The sequence below is a fragment of the Protopterus annectens genome, chromosome 4.part1 (assembly GCF_019279795.1).
Source record: "Protopterus annectens isolate FY-2018-M chromosome 4.part1, PAN1.0, whole genome shotgun sequence".
NCBI lineage: Eukaryota > Metazoa > Chordata > Ceratodontiformes > Protopteridae > Protopterus > Protopterus annectens.
Genome location: NC_056734.1, coordinates 242,072,617 through 242,089,923, shown reverse-complemented (window position 1 = coordinate 242,089,923; position 17,307 = coordinate 242,072,617).

Genomic DNA, 17,307 nt, shown 5'->3' with positions numbered 1-17,307 from the left:
AGTACAAGTCCACAATACTACCACTTATGCACATCTGTTTATTACTACTAAGCAGCAACAGACTATATATATGACATCTCACATATGCATGATCCACCTGTACAGATGTGGATGCATACGCAACAGTGGTCTACTGATGTACCCTATGGCCTTACCTATATGCTCCTCAGCTGGTGTGTGGGTAGCACTCACCTCCACAATGGTCTCTGCCAGTTGTTGGGTGTGCGGGCAGGCAGGTGCCATGAGGCTGGCAAGGAGCTCCTCAACACGTGTTGGGGGGATGGTTGGCATGACCCCACCTGTTTCGAGATGATCTCCCTGGACTGCAGCAGCATGCCAACGGGCATTGCGAAGCAAGTCAATACAATAATGTCGGACCTGTTCATAACTGTGGTTATGCAGGATGACATCATTGGCCCTGTGGACTAAGTCATTCCACAGGGTGGTCCACTCCTGCTGCTCATGGGTGGTCCTGCTGAACAGAACCGGATAGTGCTGTATAAGGTGGTTCAAAATGACCTAATTTTCCACCTCTGAATACCCTGGTAAATGGCCTTGAGGCATCTTGCCTGAAAGACATAGAGATGAAAACAGGTCTGAGCAGCTCATACAGCAAGGTTACCATATTTCTTAATAGACATCTCTGTTACTCCTCCATGATATCAGTGACAACAAACTGTTCAAACAACTCAATAGGTATGACTACAGCTTACCTCCCATTGGGGCATATATTGTGTTGTACCACACTTTGTGCTATGTAGCAAAAGGATTCCAAGTCAAGAAAAGCCAGCTCACAGATAGGACCTTAACGCAATTTTATTTTGTACAAATGAACAAACAGCGTTTTCGCTACTCTCACTAGGTAGCTTCTTCAGAGGCTAAAAAGAGCGCGAAATCAGCGCTCTTTAAATACTACAGGTACTTGGAAATAAAAAACTTCCTTCACATGTTTTTTAAGTATACATCAATCACTGCAATCAATATGATTGTAAAACAAGTAATAGCAGGAAAACAATGTAAATGTGGCAAAAAGCCTCTTCAATGCAATAAAATACAATAGTTAAAATATACAAGTTCGCATGCATAAAGCATAATAAATCACAGATAGATACACATTAAAAAGTTTGCAATCTATTATAACCTTGTACAATTCAAAACAAGGGAAATAGCAGTATGCTAAACACTATTATTAATTATGTTCACCATGCATTCAAACTTAATAGACCACCTACAAGCAGCAGATTATGTGTCCATCTACCCAAAAAAATGTATATCAGGCTAGAGAAAGGTCTGTTTAAATTAATGTTAAAAAAGTTATAAGTAATAAATAATTAACTTATAACCAAAAATGGGCAGCCCTATGTTTACTGCGACTAAAAATTATTCACAAACATGACTAAAAAATCATGCCTCATCCCACAACTAAGTTAAAACAACAAAAGCCATTTAAAGCCTTTCAAAGCATAAACAAAAATAAGAATAGAAATAAAAATAACAATAAAGTTGGAAGTCAACTTGGGCTCATCTCATATACGATTTAAGCTTTAGGAAGGGAGCTATATTGCAACTTTCGTTCAAACCAGGCGCATTAAAAGCATCCAGTTTGAGTTGCAATAGAAGCTCTCGAGTTTCTAGTACAATAGAAGTAGGACCTCCTCTGAGAGGGGTTGGTAGATGGTCAATTCCCATAAAAACAAAGGCATGCCCTGGAAAGGAATCAATATGTTTGGCCAGTGCATTTTCGCTCTTCTTGTTTCTGATAGCATACAAGTGCTGATAAATCCTATCTTTAAACCTTCTATCCATCTTACCGACGTAGAAGGCAGGACAGCATGTGCAAAATGCAGTATAAATAATCGATTTAGTATCACACTTTATTCTATGGCCAATAGTATATTTCCTTCCTGCTATACAAAAAGTACTACCAGTTTTTATATGAGTGCAAAAATTGCATGCCCCACAAGCAAAAGACCCCTTTGATCTAGAGCCATGCTCAACAGATGAAGTACTTTGTAACAGGTCCTTAATGTTTCTCCCTCTCCTAAAAACCACAAGAGGTTTCTTGCCCAATTTATTACTCGTCAACGCATTACTAGAAATGAAAAACCAGTTCTTGTACAAAATATTTTGTATAGCATACGAATTCAAACTAAATGTCGAAATAAAACTGCATGGGTACTCATTTGGTGGAAAAAGTACTGGGAGAGCAGTAGAATCGAATAAATTAGCATTTTCAAGAGGAATCACACTTGGCACAGTACCAGTAATCAAAGGAGGCAAAGGGGAAAGGAGTGGTTTATAAAAGCCACTAGTTCTTTTGTTCATCACTTCGAGCATTATGTCCTCAACTAAACGCTGTGGGTAACCACAATTGGTGAAAAGATCTCTCAACGTCTCACACTCTAGTGTAAAATCAACCAAATCACTACACATCCTCACCGCCCTGACTAGTTGTCCTTTTACAATAGCTTTTTTATGCTTAAAGGGATGCGAACTAGTGTAGTGAAGAAAGGAGTTCACATACGTGTCCTTTCTAAAGATAACAGATTTTAAAGGACCCGATGTTCCTACCCTAGATAATTTAACATCAAGGTAGTTGGTCACTTCAACATCAAAATGGTAAGTAAATCTGAGAAAGGTAGTAGTAGAATTCAAATAGTTGATAAAAGAGTGTGCTGAGGCGGAATCACCCTTGAATAGGATGAAAATATCAACCAAAAAGCGGGTGTAGTATCCTATTCTTCCTTTCCACTCAGCATTATTAAGAACGAAGTTCCTTTCCCAGTATGTCATGAATAAATTGGCCACGGCTGCACCACATGGGGAGCCCATGGCCACGCCTTGCCTCTGAATATATATGTCTCTCTCAAACATAAAGAAGTTGGAGGACAAAATAATATCCAATAATTCAGTGATGTTATTGATGTCATTTTTGGGGGCCCCAAGTTCATTCAAGAGCAAATCAATCCACTCAAGGGCTTCCTGGTGTGGAATGGATGTATATAAGTCCACCACATCGATGGTCAAAAAATTAGTATCCGCATCTAATGTCATTTTATTCAAATTGGATAAAAAAGACCAAGAATCTTTGCAGATACTAGGTATAAGTTCCACATACTTGGTCAACAATGAATCAATATATTTAGAGCAAGGGTAGGTAATAGACGACCTGCCGTCAATGAGAGCTCTCATTGGGGGGTCCCCGAGGTACTTATGCACCTTGGGGATCCCGAACATAACAGGAGTCTTAGCATACAAGATGTCAATGTACTTCAAAGTGTCTTCATCTATTCTACCACTAATGAATAGGTCCCTAAAGTAGCCCCTAATCCTGTTTGAACAAATATTCATCTCATTAGTGGAAGAAATTTCATAAGATTCGGAATCTAAGACCCTGTGCATTCTCTCAGCATAGCCCTTTTGCTCAAAGATGGCTAGGCCTCCCCCCTTGTCCGGTTTGATAATCCTGACACCAGAAGAATGCAATTTACTAAGAGCCGACAATTGCTCTTTAGAAATGTTGAACTGGTTTAAGGTGGAATTATGACCCTTCATCAAAAATCTAATATCCAATTCGCATGCGCTCTCAAACATTTTAAAGCCACATGTAAAGGTGGATTGAATCTAACTGAAACAGATGGTCATGTGGTATCATTAAACAATAGTTTTAAATTCAATTTTCTAACGTAACATTTAAGGTCAAGTAAGACCCTAGCCACATCACATTTCCTAGATGGAACAAAGGTATTACCCAAAGATAAAAGCTCCACTAATTCCGGTTCCAATAAGAGAGTAGAAAAATTATAAATAGTAAAATCACCCCTTTTATTCAAAATAATCTTTGGGAAAACTTTGGTGACTTCACCAACCTTAATGCCTAATGATTCCAGTTCCTGTTCCCCCTCCGTTATCTTTGATTGTTCCTGTTCCCTAAAAAAGCATTATCCCCATTTTGGTCACTATTAGAATCGATGTTATGTCCTAGAACAGATGTTTCATTCTGGCCACCACTCTTGTCCTGTCTATTTCTATTCCTGTTACTTCTACAAAGAGGTTGATCACCCCTAGCCCTAGTAGCATGCCCTGATGTATTAACTGGCTCTACCGTGTCATCCTCTACTATTGGGTCTAATGTATCTTCCCTACAACCGGTATTAGCATACATAAGTTAGGAAATGCCTTGTCCTTAGAGTAAGCAAGTCTATCTTCATATAATTTTAGACTTGTTAGACTTACTGACCATGTATCAATACTTGAAAGACACGAGCATGGTCATACTTAAAAGGCACTATTAATTTTAACTTCCTCAACACAGACATCTTTAGTTAGGTCATCACAAAGGAATAATGTTTAACAGCATTCCTACAATTGCAGACCTTGTGTCTGGAATAGTAGCCTCAAGTCTGTCAAGAATGCATTACTGTTTAAAATTCGAGGGCAGTTATTCCTTAAACCCTTCGGAATAATGTCCTCATTTAGACATTGCTTAAATGAGGGCATTATTCCGAAGGGTTTAAGGAATAACTTTGCTCCCTCGAGTTTTTTAAACAGTAATGCATTCTTGACAGACTTGAGGCTACTATTCCAGACACAAGGTCTGCAATTGTTGGAATTGCTTGTTAAACATTATTCCTTTTGTATTGATGACCTAACTAAAGATGTCTGTGATTTGGATGAGGAAGTTAAAATTAATAGTGCCTTTTATTACTTATATGACCATGCTCGTATCTTTTCAAGTATTGATACGTACATGGTCAAGCTTAAGTCTAACAAGTCTAAAAAATTATATAGAGATAGACTTGCTTACTCTAAGGACAAGGCATTTCCTAACTTATGTAGTCATGCTAATACCGGTTGTAGGGAAGATACATTAGACCCAATAGTAGAGGATGACACAGTAGAGCCAGTTAATACATCAGGGCATGCTACTAGGGCTAGGGGTGATCAACCTCTTCGTAGAAGTAACAGGAATAGAAATAGACAGGACAAGAGTGGTGGCCAGAATGAAACATCTGTTCTAGGACATAACATCGATTCTAATAGTGACCAAAATGGGGATAATGCTTTTTTAGGGAACAGGAACAATCAAAGACAACGGAGGGGGAACAGGAACTGGAATCATTAGGCATTAAGGTTGGTGAAGTCACCGAAGTTTTCCCAAAGATTATTTTGAATAAAAGGGGTGATTTTACTATTTATAATTTTTCTACCCTCTTATTGGAACCGGAATTAATGGAGCTTTTATCTTTGGGTAATACCTTTGTTCCATCTAGGAAATGTGATGTGGCTAGGGTCTTACTTGACCTTAAATGTTACGTTAGAAAATTGAATTTAAAACTATTGTTTAATGATACCACATGACCATCTGTTTCCAAATTGAAGCTCCTGTTTATTCAATCCACCTTTACATGTGGCTTTAAAAATGTTTGAGAGCGCATGCGAATTGGATATTAGATTTTTGATGAAGGGTCATAATTCCACCTTAAACCAGTTCAACATTTCTAAAGAGCAATTGTCGGCTCTTAGTGAATTGCGTTCTTCTGGTGTCAGGATTATCAAACCGGACAAGGGGGGAGGCCTAGCCATCTTTGAGCAAAAGGACTATGCTGAGAGAATGCACAGGGTCTTAGATTCCGAATCTTATGAAATTTCTTCCACTAATGAGATGAATATTTGTTCAAACAGGATTAGGGGCTACTTTAGGGACCTATTCATTAGTGGTAGAATAGATGAAGACACTTTGAAGTACATTGACATCTTGTATGCTAAGACTCCTGTTATGTTCGGGAACCCAAGGTGCATAAGAACCTCGGGGACTCCCCAATGAGAGCTCTCATTGATGGCAGGTCGTCTGTTACCTACCCTTGTTCTAAATATATTGATTCTTTGTTGACCAAGTATGTGGAACTTATACCTAGTATCTGCAAAGATTCTTGGTCTTTTTTATCCAATTTGAATAAAATAACATTAGATGCGGATACTAATTTTTTGACCATCGATGTGGTGGACTTATATACATCCATTCCACACCAGGAAGCCCTTGAGTGGATTGATTTGCTCTTGAATGAACTTGGGGCCCCCAAAAATGACATCAATAACATCACTGAATTATTGGATATTATTTTGTCCTCCAACTTCTTTATGTTTGAGAGAGACATATATATTCAGAGGCAAGGCGTGGCCATGGGCTCCCCATGTGGTGCAGCCGTGGCCAATTTATTCATGACATACTGGGAAAGGAACTTCGTTCTTAATAATGCTGAGTGGAAAGGAAGAATAGGATACTACACCCACTTTTTGGATGATATTTTCATCCCATTCAAGGGTGATTCTGCCTCAGCACACTCTTTTGTCAACTATTTGAATTCTACTACTACCTTTCTCAGATTTACTTACCATTTTGATGTTGAAGTGACCAACTACCTTGATGTTAAATTATCTAGGATAGGAACATCGGGTCCTTTAAAATCTGTTATCTTTAGAAAGGACACGTATGTGAACTCCTTTCTTCACTACACTAGTTTGCATCCCTTTAAGCATAAAAAAACTATTGTAAAAGGACAACTAGTCAGGGCGGTGAGGATGTGTAGTGATTTGGTTGATTTTACACTAGAGTGTGAGATGTTGAGAGATCTTTTCACCAATCGTGGTTACCCACAGCGTTTAGTTGAGGACATAATGGACGAAGTGATGAACAAAAGAACTAGTGGCTTTTATAAACCACTCCTTTCCCCTTTGCCTCCTTTGATTACTGGTACTGTGCCAAGTGTGATTCCTCTTGAAAATGCTAATTTATTCGATTCTACTGCTCTCCCAGTACTTTTTCCACCAAATGAGTACCCATGCAGTTTTATTTCGACATTTAGTTTGAATTCGCATGCTATACAAAATATTTTGTACAAGAACTGGTTTTTCATTTCTAGTAATGCGTTGACGAGTAATAAATTGGGCGAGAAACCTCTTGTGGTTTTTAGGAGAGGGAGAAACATTAAGGACCTGTTACAAAGTACTTCATCTGTTGAGCATGGCTCTAGATCAAAGGGGTCTTTTGCTTGTGGGGCATGCAATTTTTGCACTCATATAAAAACTGGTAGTACTTTTTGTATAGCAGGAAGGAAATATACTATTGGCCATAGAATAAAGTGTGATACTAAATCGATTATTTATACTGCATTTTGCACATGCTGTCCTGCCTTCTACGTCGGTAAGACGGATAGAAGGTTTAAAGATAGGATTTATCAGCACTTGTATGCTATCAGAAACAAGAAGAGCGAAAATGCACTGGCCAAACATATTGATTCCTTTCCAGGGCATGCCTTTGTTTTTATGGGAATTGACCATCTACCAACCCCTCTCAGAGGAGGTCCTACTTCTATTGTACTAGAAACTCGAGAGCTTCTATGGCAACTCAAACTGGATGCTTTTAATGCGCCTGATTTGAACGAAAGTTGCAATATAGCTCCCTTCCTAAAGCTTAAATCGTATATGAGATGAGCCCAAGTTGTCTTTCAACTTTATTGTTATTATTATTGTTATTTTTATTTCTATTTTTATTTTTTGTTTATGCTTTGAAATGCTTTAAATGGCTTTTGTCGTTTTAACTTAGTTGTGGGATGAGGCATGACTTTTTAGTCATGTTTGTGAATAATTATTAGTCGCAGTAAACATAGGGCTGCCCATTTTTGGTTATAAGTTAATTATTTATTACTTATAACTTTTTTAACATTAATTTAAACAGACCTTTCTCTAGCCTGATATACATTTTTTTGGGTAGATGGACACATAATCTACTGCTTGTAGGTGGTCCATTAAGTTTGAATGCATGGTGAACATAATTAATAATAGTGTTTAGCATACTGCTATTTCCCTTGTTTTGAATTTTACAAGGTTATAATAGATTGCAAACTTTTTAATGTGTATCTATCTGTGATTTATTATGCTTTATGCATGCGAACTTGTATATTTTAACTATTGTATTTTATTGCATTGAAGAGGCTTTTTGCCACATTTACATTGTTTTCCTGCTATTACTTGTTTTACAATCATATTGATTGCAGTGATTGATGTATACTTAAAAAACATGTGAAGGAAGTTTTTTATTTCCAAGTACCCGTAGCATTTAAAGAGCGCTGATTTTGCGCTCTTTTTAGCCTCTGAAGAAGCTACCTAGTGAGAGTAGCGAAAACGTTGTTTGTTCATTTGTACAAAATAAAATTGCGTTAAGGTCCTATCTGTGAGCTGGCTTTTCTTGACTTGGAATCCTTTTGCTACGTTGGTTTGTGGACTTTATCCAGTTTGACACTTTGTGCTATGTGTTTGTAGCCATGTTCTCTGTGTGGACACTATCATTGCTGACCTGTTACAGACTATTTCACCTGCATGCCATTGTCAGGTCCACTATGGTTCTGTATATGCATGTGGTATGCGTGCTATGTGATTGCTGCACATCTGTCATTCTATGTTATAGGGGATATCTATGCATGCTATTGGACATGTTCTGGGATTGTGTGGAATATTACTACCCACATATGTTCTATAACAGTGACACAATAGCATGTTTTGGGAATAGTTGCCAACAGAACCACCTCTCCCACCTCATCTGGCCATGTTATCAGGCCACATCACATGTGGGACCCACCCTGGGGCCTTCTCATCTACTGGTCCAGCACTACCTTCAGATGGAACCACCTCAGAGGATGTTGTCACCCCCCCAGGGGCACACACAGACATGATCCTGTCACCCAAGGTCAGGTCCAGGGTCTGTTCCATAGGGGGCTGCACAGAAACTTGTGGGATGTGCTACAGCACCTTGAGGCACCCAGTATACAATCACAGGGTCCACATGCTCCTCCTGCTCAGCCTCCAGGCCAGGCACCTTCAGGGCCATGGAACTACTGTTGTGACTTGGAATGAGTGGGGCCTTGTTCCCATTGCTTCCATATGGGGGCTCATGGGGCTTCCACATTGCAGACCACACACACAACATCCAGGGGGTTTACCCACCACATGTGTCATATACCACCCCTGTAGGCTGTCCTCTTTATCTACCAACATGAACCACCTCCACAAATATACCTGCTATCCTTCCCCATATTCCCATTCCGTACTTCACAGACAAGGGAAATGTAGTCCCAACAAGGGGTTCACATGTGACATACCCATCCATGTTGCACACACAGCTGTATATATCTGTGTGTATTGCTATGTGTGATTTTCCCTCACACATAGAATGCAGCACTGTGGTGGTAATATAGGGGACATGTATTTACATACGTGTGTGTGTGTGTGTGTGTGTGTGTGTGTGTGTGTGTGTGTGTGTGTGTGTATATGTACACACACACACACACATATATATATATATATATATATATATATATATATATATATATATATATACACATGCATATATGGGTAGATATATTTTATGTTGTATATATGTGCTTATATATATATATATATATATATATATATATATATATATATATATATATATATATATATATCTACATAAGGATATCTGTAGACATACATGTATATATATATATATATATATATGTATATATATATATATATATATATATATATATATATATATATATATATATATATGTACACATATACATACCTATATATGGGGTACATTCAGACATCAGGTCCACAGTCTCTAACTCTCTTTCCTGCACAGCTGCTCTGTTCTGCCTTGCTACAACACAGACAGGTGCCACATATGGACACAGCCTAACATTAGGGGTGGGGGGTATGTATAGGGCCAGATTGCAGGTAAGCCTATTACACACCTATGGCATTTCAGCATGCTACAATACATGTTAACCTGAGTATCCTGCAAGTGGTGGACTCTGGAACCCACGTGCCCATTGTTATGGCATTACTTCCACCACCAGCTATTGGCCATAGTAATATACATCCTTTCCATTACACAACACATACAATGTTGGCTTACATCTTGTCAGTCAGTGCTGCTCTGCATAGTTGACGGGTATGGCCTACTATCCACAGGGACAGACACTATTGTCCATAGCAGTTGCTCAGCTGAACATCATTACAACAACAACACCTGATGGTACATATATACCATTCCACATCATCTATCCCATTATTATGGACCAAGTACTACAGTCAATTTAATGCATTTATACTTCACATACCTGTTGTGGGAATGAGGTCTGTTGTGGATGGTTTCCTTGTAGGAGGTTTTCTTTTCTCCTTGGCTATGGCCTTGGCCTGCTTTCTTTGTTTCTGTTTTGGTTTTGGTTTTGGTTGTGGATCTGGTTTCCCCCCCCCCCCCTCTCTCACTCCAGTAAATGGATTGAGCTGCTTGGAATAGATTGCAGCATGGCTTTTGTAGGTGATGCACGTGATCAGGTGATGGCCTCTGCACCAGTCAGTGTCCTCCACTTGCTACCTGCATGAAGCATGCTGTGTAGTACTTCCACTTACCACTGTCACGGCAACTCACTACTATAAATCCCTACATGATGTGGGCATGGTCCCTTTACCTTTCCTGTACGGTGGATATCCTTCCTGTGTGTGGGCAGCAGTGTTACAGACAGCAGGTAGCAATAAATCTTACAAGAGAACTTGCACACTCAAGCCAGCTACATATTTGTATGAGGTTCCAGGACTACAGACAGAGTGTGAGTAGTGTTGTTGTATGCATTGTATAGCACCAGTGTTACATGGTTTGTGTGTACATACTAGTTTAACATGGAATGCAGTCTGTCTGCATAGCTCTCAACTGTGGGCCTATCTTCTTGATGACCATAGGTGTGTCTGTTATGTTTTGTCTGTCCACCACACAGTTCTTGTGTCAGATATATCACTGGCAGTGTGTGTGTTGAGTGCTATCAGTAAATGGCTACACCCATTTGTGTTTCTGACTTCATATTCCTTACTAAGGGTATGTTGCAGACTATCCTGTAACACCAGCAACTTGCTTAGTGTATGACAACACTATTTCACACATGGGCCTGTGTTCCAGCCTCTGTTTTCCACCTGCATACCAGGCTTTATCCATATGACATGCTGTCAGGGGTTGTTATGCAATGGTCTGTAAGTATGTCATGCTGCCATTCCTGCCATCATTCCACTGATGTTGTGACCCCCACACATACTGTGGGGTTGGGTCCATATATATGTGGGCTTCATCTACACAATACATGTGTGCCCTTCTGCAGTCCAGAGTTCAGTGTATGTAACAGTGGTATATGCCCCTGTATGTCAGTTTATGAGGGGGATGCACCATAACTAACCTAGGCTGTTACAACATGTGAGGGATATCAGGAGTAAGCTGCCTTAAGGTATCTGGATGTACATTACCATACAATTCACCTTGGGTAAATGCAGACCTACTGCTTCCTGTCATATAGACTGTTCTGTTTGTCAGTGTAATTGTGATTGTTTCAGTTATGCCTTGTTATGTAACAGATACATCCCATTGTGTCAACTGAAGTCTTTTCCCCCTAGGGATTGCATACAGAGTGTAGATAGAGGCTGCTGGACTATACATCTGCATTAATTACTGTTGATTGATTGCTATACTGTGACACAGTCTGTCTTTACTGTTGTACTACTTGAATGCCTTGGCCTGGACAGCAACATATGTTATGCTTTCCGGAATACTGTATTAATTGATCTGTTTGAGAGTTGCATTAGTCGGTTTATATGTATTTCAAAGTCTAAACAGCTATATGACATGGCATATACAACTGTAAAAGTACACAAATAAAGCTTTCTCATGTATGCAAACCTGTGGGTGGTGATATATCCTTTGACCTCTCTGTGGGTATATGTTTCAGTCAACAATTGTCTTTTGTATGGGTGACTCATGCAGTGTCTATTTGGTACGGTGATAATCGTAGGAATACTGGCTGCTCCATATGGTGTGCAACCTCTAAATATGTATCTTCCTATACATATCTCTGTGTGTCTATGTGTAGTTATAAATATATATATATATATATATATATATATATATATATATTTATGTATATATATATATATATATATATATATATATATATATGTATCTGCATATATATGTGTGTGTGTATATGTATTGTAGGAATGTTTATTGCTTCCACATTGTACATTCCCTATAGTAGCCAGACTGTACTGCATGATATGTTATTGATACCAGCCTGACATCATACAGGTGGGATGGAATACTGTTAACATCTTGTGCCCATGTTGTGCCGGGTCCTGGTTATGGGACTTGCAACAGTTGGTATTGTATTGCAGAGCAGACCTGTTTGGCTGTGGGCGGAGGGGGGGGGGTAATATCAATGCGTACAAGACGTATATAGCTTGGGCCCCCTCACCCCCATTAACGGTGCCTGTGGTCATAAATGTATTTGTTATGTTCGCTTTTATATCTATAGCTATATATCTGTATATAAATATACTTACATATATACATTGCTATATATATATATATATATATATATATATATATATATATATATATATATATATATATATATATATATACATATGCATATATATCTATAGATGTGTATATATATATATTTATATATATATAGATGTATGCATATGTATATATATATATATATATATGTGTGTGTGTGTGTGTGTGTGTGTGTGTGTGTGTGTGTGTGTGTGTGTGTGTGTGTGTGTGTGTGTGTGTGTGTGTGTATATATATATATATATATATATATATATATATATATATATATATAGATAGATATTTAACTATTTAGAAATATATATACACACACACGTGCTATTGTAACCTGATAGTAACTTTTTTGCTGAATGTAATGGGACTTTGTTAAATTTTATTCAGTGAGGAGCTTTTCTCCCCGGGTCTCTGCCAAGAATGAGCCAAAAGCTCAGTCAGATTAACATGGTTAACACATATAAAATAAATAAATACATACATCTACATGTTTAAATACATTTCCTGTACTGTTGCATGACTGTGCTGGATGATATGTTTGTGAAAACATGAGATATCTGACATGGCTTAGTGGTAAATTATTTTGGTTATGGTGTGTAGGGTCCTAGGTTCGAGGCTATTTATTTTGTTGCTGGGCAGAACAAAGGCCGTTGAATACAGAGTGATTAAGGCACTTTTAAGCAGTTGTAAGCAGGTTTGTGCAGAGGTAAGCACTGCTAACTTCCAGTTACAGTTTCTTATACTCAGCTTCTAAATTGCTTAACCTGTATAGGCATTGCTTACCCCCGTGCAAACAGGTTTAAACCCACTTACTGCTGCTTAAAAGTGCTTACTCCCACTCACCGCTGTGCTAATTTCTTTAAAAGAAATGAGAAAGGGTTGATAGGAAAGTGGTGAAAAAGGGACACAAAGAGGGAAAGACAGCAGGGAAAATAGCTGGGGATGTGCAGGAAGAATGTAGGGAAGGTCCATAGCTGCCCATTTCATCTACAACAACAGCTGTGCATATACACTGAAATTGGAGATAGATTTGGGCACTCATACCCCAGAAAGAGGGGTGAGGATAACAATAATATGTTGTTAAGCCAATTAGACCAGATTACATGTGTCCAGTAGACATGTGTGCAACATGGACAGCTATGTATGGGGCAAGTTTTTTTTTTGGGAACAGATTGCCCTTTTTTTTTTTCAGGTGAGAGTGGGATGTTGGGGAGGGATATCAGGTATATTTGGGGAGGTAGGTTGGGTAGGTTAACAGACAAGACAAACAAGATGCATACAGGGGCAGTATATGACACATGTAGGGGGTAAATACCTTGATGGGGAGGGGTGCTGGGAAATCGGAAGCCCATGAGACCCCTAGTGGAAGCAGTGGGACTGAGGTCCCCAACCATGGGCAGTCACCACTGCATCTTCACAGCCCTGAAGGTGGCTGTGCTGAGGGCTGAGTAGGAGGGCAAGGATGACCCTCTAGTTGTGACACAAGGCCCTCATGCTGGCATAGCAGATTTCCCACCTTCCTGCAGAGCTCGCTATGCACCACGACCAATACCTGGTAACGGGTGACAGGTTCCTGTCCCTGCCCACTCCCAGAGGGGGTGAGCCTCATCTCCTGAGGCAGTTCCACCTGAAGGTGGTGCATGACCAACAGATGAGGAGGTCCTGGGTTGGGCCCCAGATGTACTGGTGCCTGATGCCACGGCCAGCTGAGGTGGGACAGGTGGGTCTTCCAGAACCAGCCTTCCCAAACATGCTGTGGTGTTTAAATTTTATCAACATATGTGGGTTAGTAATAGTCAGCACATTCCAGGATTAGTTATTACAGCATGCATAGATATTCCTATTAACCCAAACACCAAATATGGAACCGTTCCATAGCAAACAGAACACATGCATATATGGGACCACAGTGGTCATTGCAACAGCATGCAGGTACATTGATGGCAGCATGCCACCAATGTGGGGGTATTTCAACATAGCACATGCATAGAAACAAATTTAAATAATTATCAAACAATAGGACATATGTCCCAACAGTAGAGTTAAGTCAGCACATATCGATTAAGTTGCGTATTTAGTTTATTGTTGTAGATATGGTGGGGGGGGGGTGAGATGTCAATTAACAACTAGTATATTCCTGTAGTTCACATTACTTTCTTAGTCAGTGCTGTGATCTGTACCTTACAAGTATTAGTACACTACCCTGTTGCCTTAGTTTGGACAGTGGTATGGCTGTCGACAGCTATATACATGAACTGGTTTTACCTGCAGTATACACCTCTTACCTAGTATACCTGTGGAGGTATTGTTTGTTAACACTACCTAACTGTTTCTATGCATACTCCCAGATTCCAGGTTGATAGTATGCACATACCTGTCCATCTCTTTTTGCACACACTCTGGGCATGTCTTCACCACATACAGGTGAACCGGGACATATTTTGACTATTGCCGTCTTAAACCTTTAGTGACTTGTACAATGACAGGTTTGTTTTATTTGACAATTTCCAAATATGTACAGGTCTGACAGTCAGTTATATGACATGAAATGCTGCCTACATGTCAGAAATTAGCACACTGATATGGCAGGGGGCAGGATAACAGCCAGCAGATATGGGCCAAATAACTGGACATTTTGGACATTTTTGTACATTTGTGGGATATGATTCTGCGTACAGCTTACTACCTCTCCCAGGATTTGAACCATGTCTGTGTCTGCTAAAAATAAAACACTGTCCATCACAGTTGAGTGTGCTATATAGGTATTGCTGTGTATCTCTTGTCTGATTTCTGTCTATACTTCTCCTGTGGTTTTACATTCTAACCTTGTAACTACAACACTCTTATACAGGATTTCCTAAACAGTTGTATTATGTAGTACAGTGTGGGTGACAGTGATGAGTAATACCTTATTATTCTGAGCAACTGCAACACTAACAATGCCATACAATACCAGAGTAAACAGTACCAGTACAGGATATCAATCTTTTATTTATAGCCACAGTGTTCGTATCTGACAGACCTGTGGGAGCAATGTTTGTTAGCACTACCTGCATTTTGCCACACAAATTACCAGTTTCCACATTAGTATTATGCACATATGTCTCACTCTGTTACTGTACACACTCTGGTCATAGCTTGACAACATGGGGGTGGAGATGGGACACACTTGGCTACTTACTTTCATAACATTTTGCGGGGTTGCTAGAGTGACAGGTTTGTTGTTATAGATGTCTGACAATCAGTTGTATGTCTTGTTTGCTGCCTAAACATCTGGGATCATCCCAGTGATTTGCCAGGGTGACAGGCAGCAGCTATGGGCCGATTTACTGGACATTCTGGACATTTCTGTACACTTGTGGGGTATGATTCTGCATACAGCCTACTACCACTCCCAGGATTCAACCCATGGCTGTGTGTGCAAAAAATACCAAAGTTCATGTCGCAGTTGAGTGTGCTATTTGGATTTTGTTATCTGTCTTTTTAGTGTTTTCTGTCTGTCTCTCTCAGTTGTACTATTTGACCTCTTGGGATTATAACTGTCATATACAAACATTCCTACACATTTTATTTATGTAGCACAGTGTGGGTAACAGTGCTTACTACAACAGTACTACTAAGTGATTGCAACTCTACATTACCATATGATACCAGAGTCAACACATGCAGTAGAGCAGTTAGACCTTAATTGTCAGGCTATTATGCTTTTATTTACATGCAACCTATATGAGACTCTTCCTGCCCTATTCTCTGGTGTATGCAGTACATGCCTTAAACAATACAGGTTTTATACAGGCAATTAACTTACTACTACTTTTAGATTTATTTCCTATGACAGTATATGCAAGAGTATTACTAACCTGCCTCACGTTGCAACCGCTGCAGTCTACAGCCATGGGCTTCCTGGTTCACAGCCTGCTCACCTGCCGCTGTGAAAGACATAAGAGGAATATTTAGCCTTACCTATCCATAATATACATGAGCTGGGAATTATTAAACAGGTAGTGGACTGATACTTACACATGGCTGGGATATCACCTGTCCTCCTAGCCTCTTGGATCCACTGATCCAAGAGATCCCCCTTTCTCTGCTTCAGGTCGGCACAGTGATGCCTGACCTGCTCGCCAATTCGGGGTATGCCAGTGGCACTGGTGAGATCATGGGTGAGATGGTTCCAGGCTTCCACTTTGTATTGGGAACCCTGGTACTGGCCCTGCAGCAGTCTTTGGTCATGGTCTTTCACAAGGAGTCCTGCCATGACTCTGGACTCCTGGATGCCCCAGTGTTGTGCCTGAAAGTGCACACCCTCTCCTATTCCAGACATAGTGCCTACAAGGGGAAGCTACAACCAGTTATGAGATGTATTCCTGCCTGTTGGGTTTAAATAGGGCTGGTTTCCCACACTTTGCCGTGATTGGATGGTTTTGAAAATGCTAAGCTATGGGCAAACCTGCTTACCTAAGGTTGGCAGTGCTTAAAGGGGTATACTAATGGGCAGACTGAGTTAGCTGGCCTACACATTGCTTATATCTACTAAGCTGGGCTTAATATTTAATTTACATTATATTTGCATTGTGGCATTGATTTATTATTCATTATGTGTTATATATGTGTTTGGTATCCATGATTCATGTGTACGTACACTGTACAGGGTCCTTGTGTTTATTAGGGGATTTCAACACTTTATTACAATGACACCTCACATCTGGGCTTAATGCAGTACTCCAGTTCACATATTTATGTCTTGTAGTAGGTTATACAACATAAAACTGTATATAGATTCCTTTCACATGTTCAGTTTGTATTTCCTATAGTGAGGATCTGTTTGGTGATACCTCAATCTTATGTACTGCTGTGATGGCTTAGTATT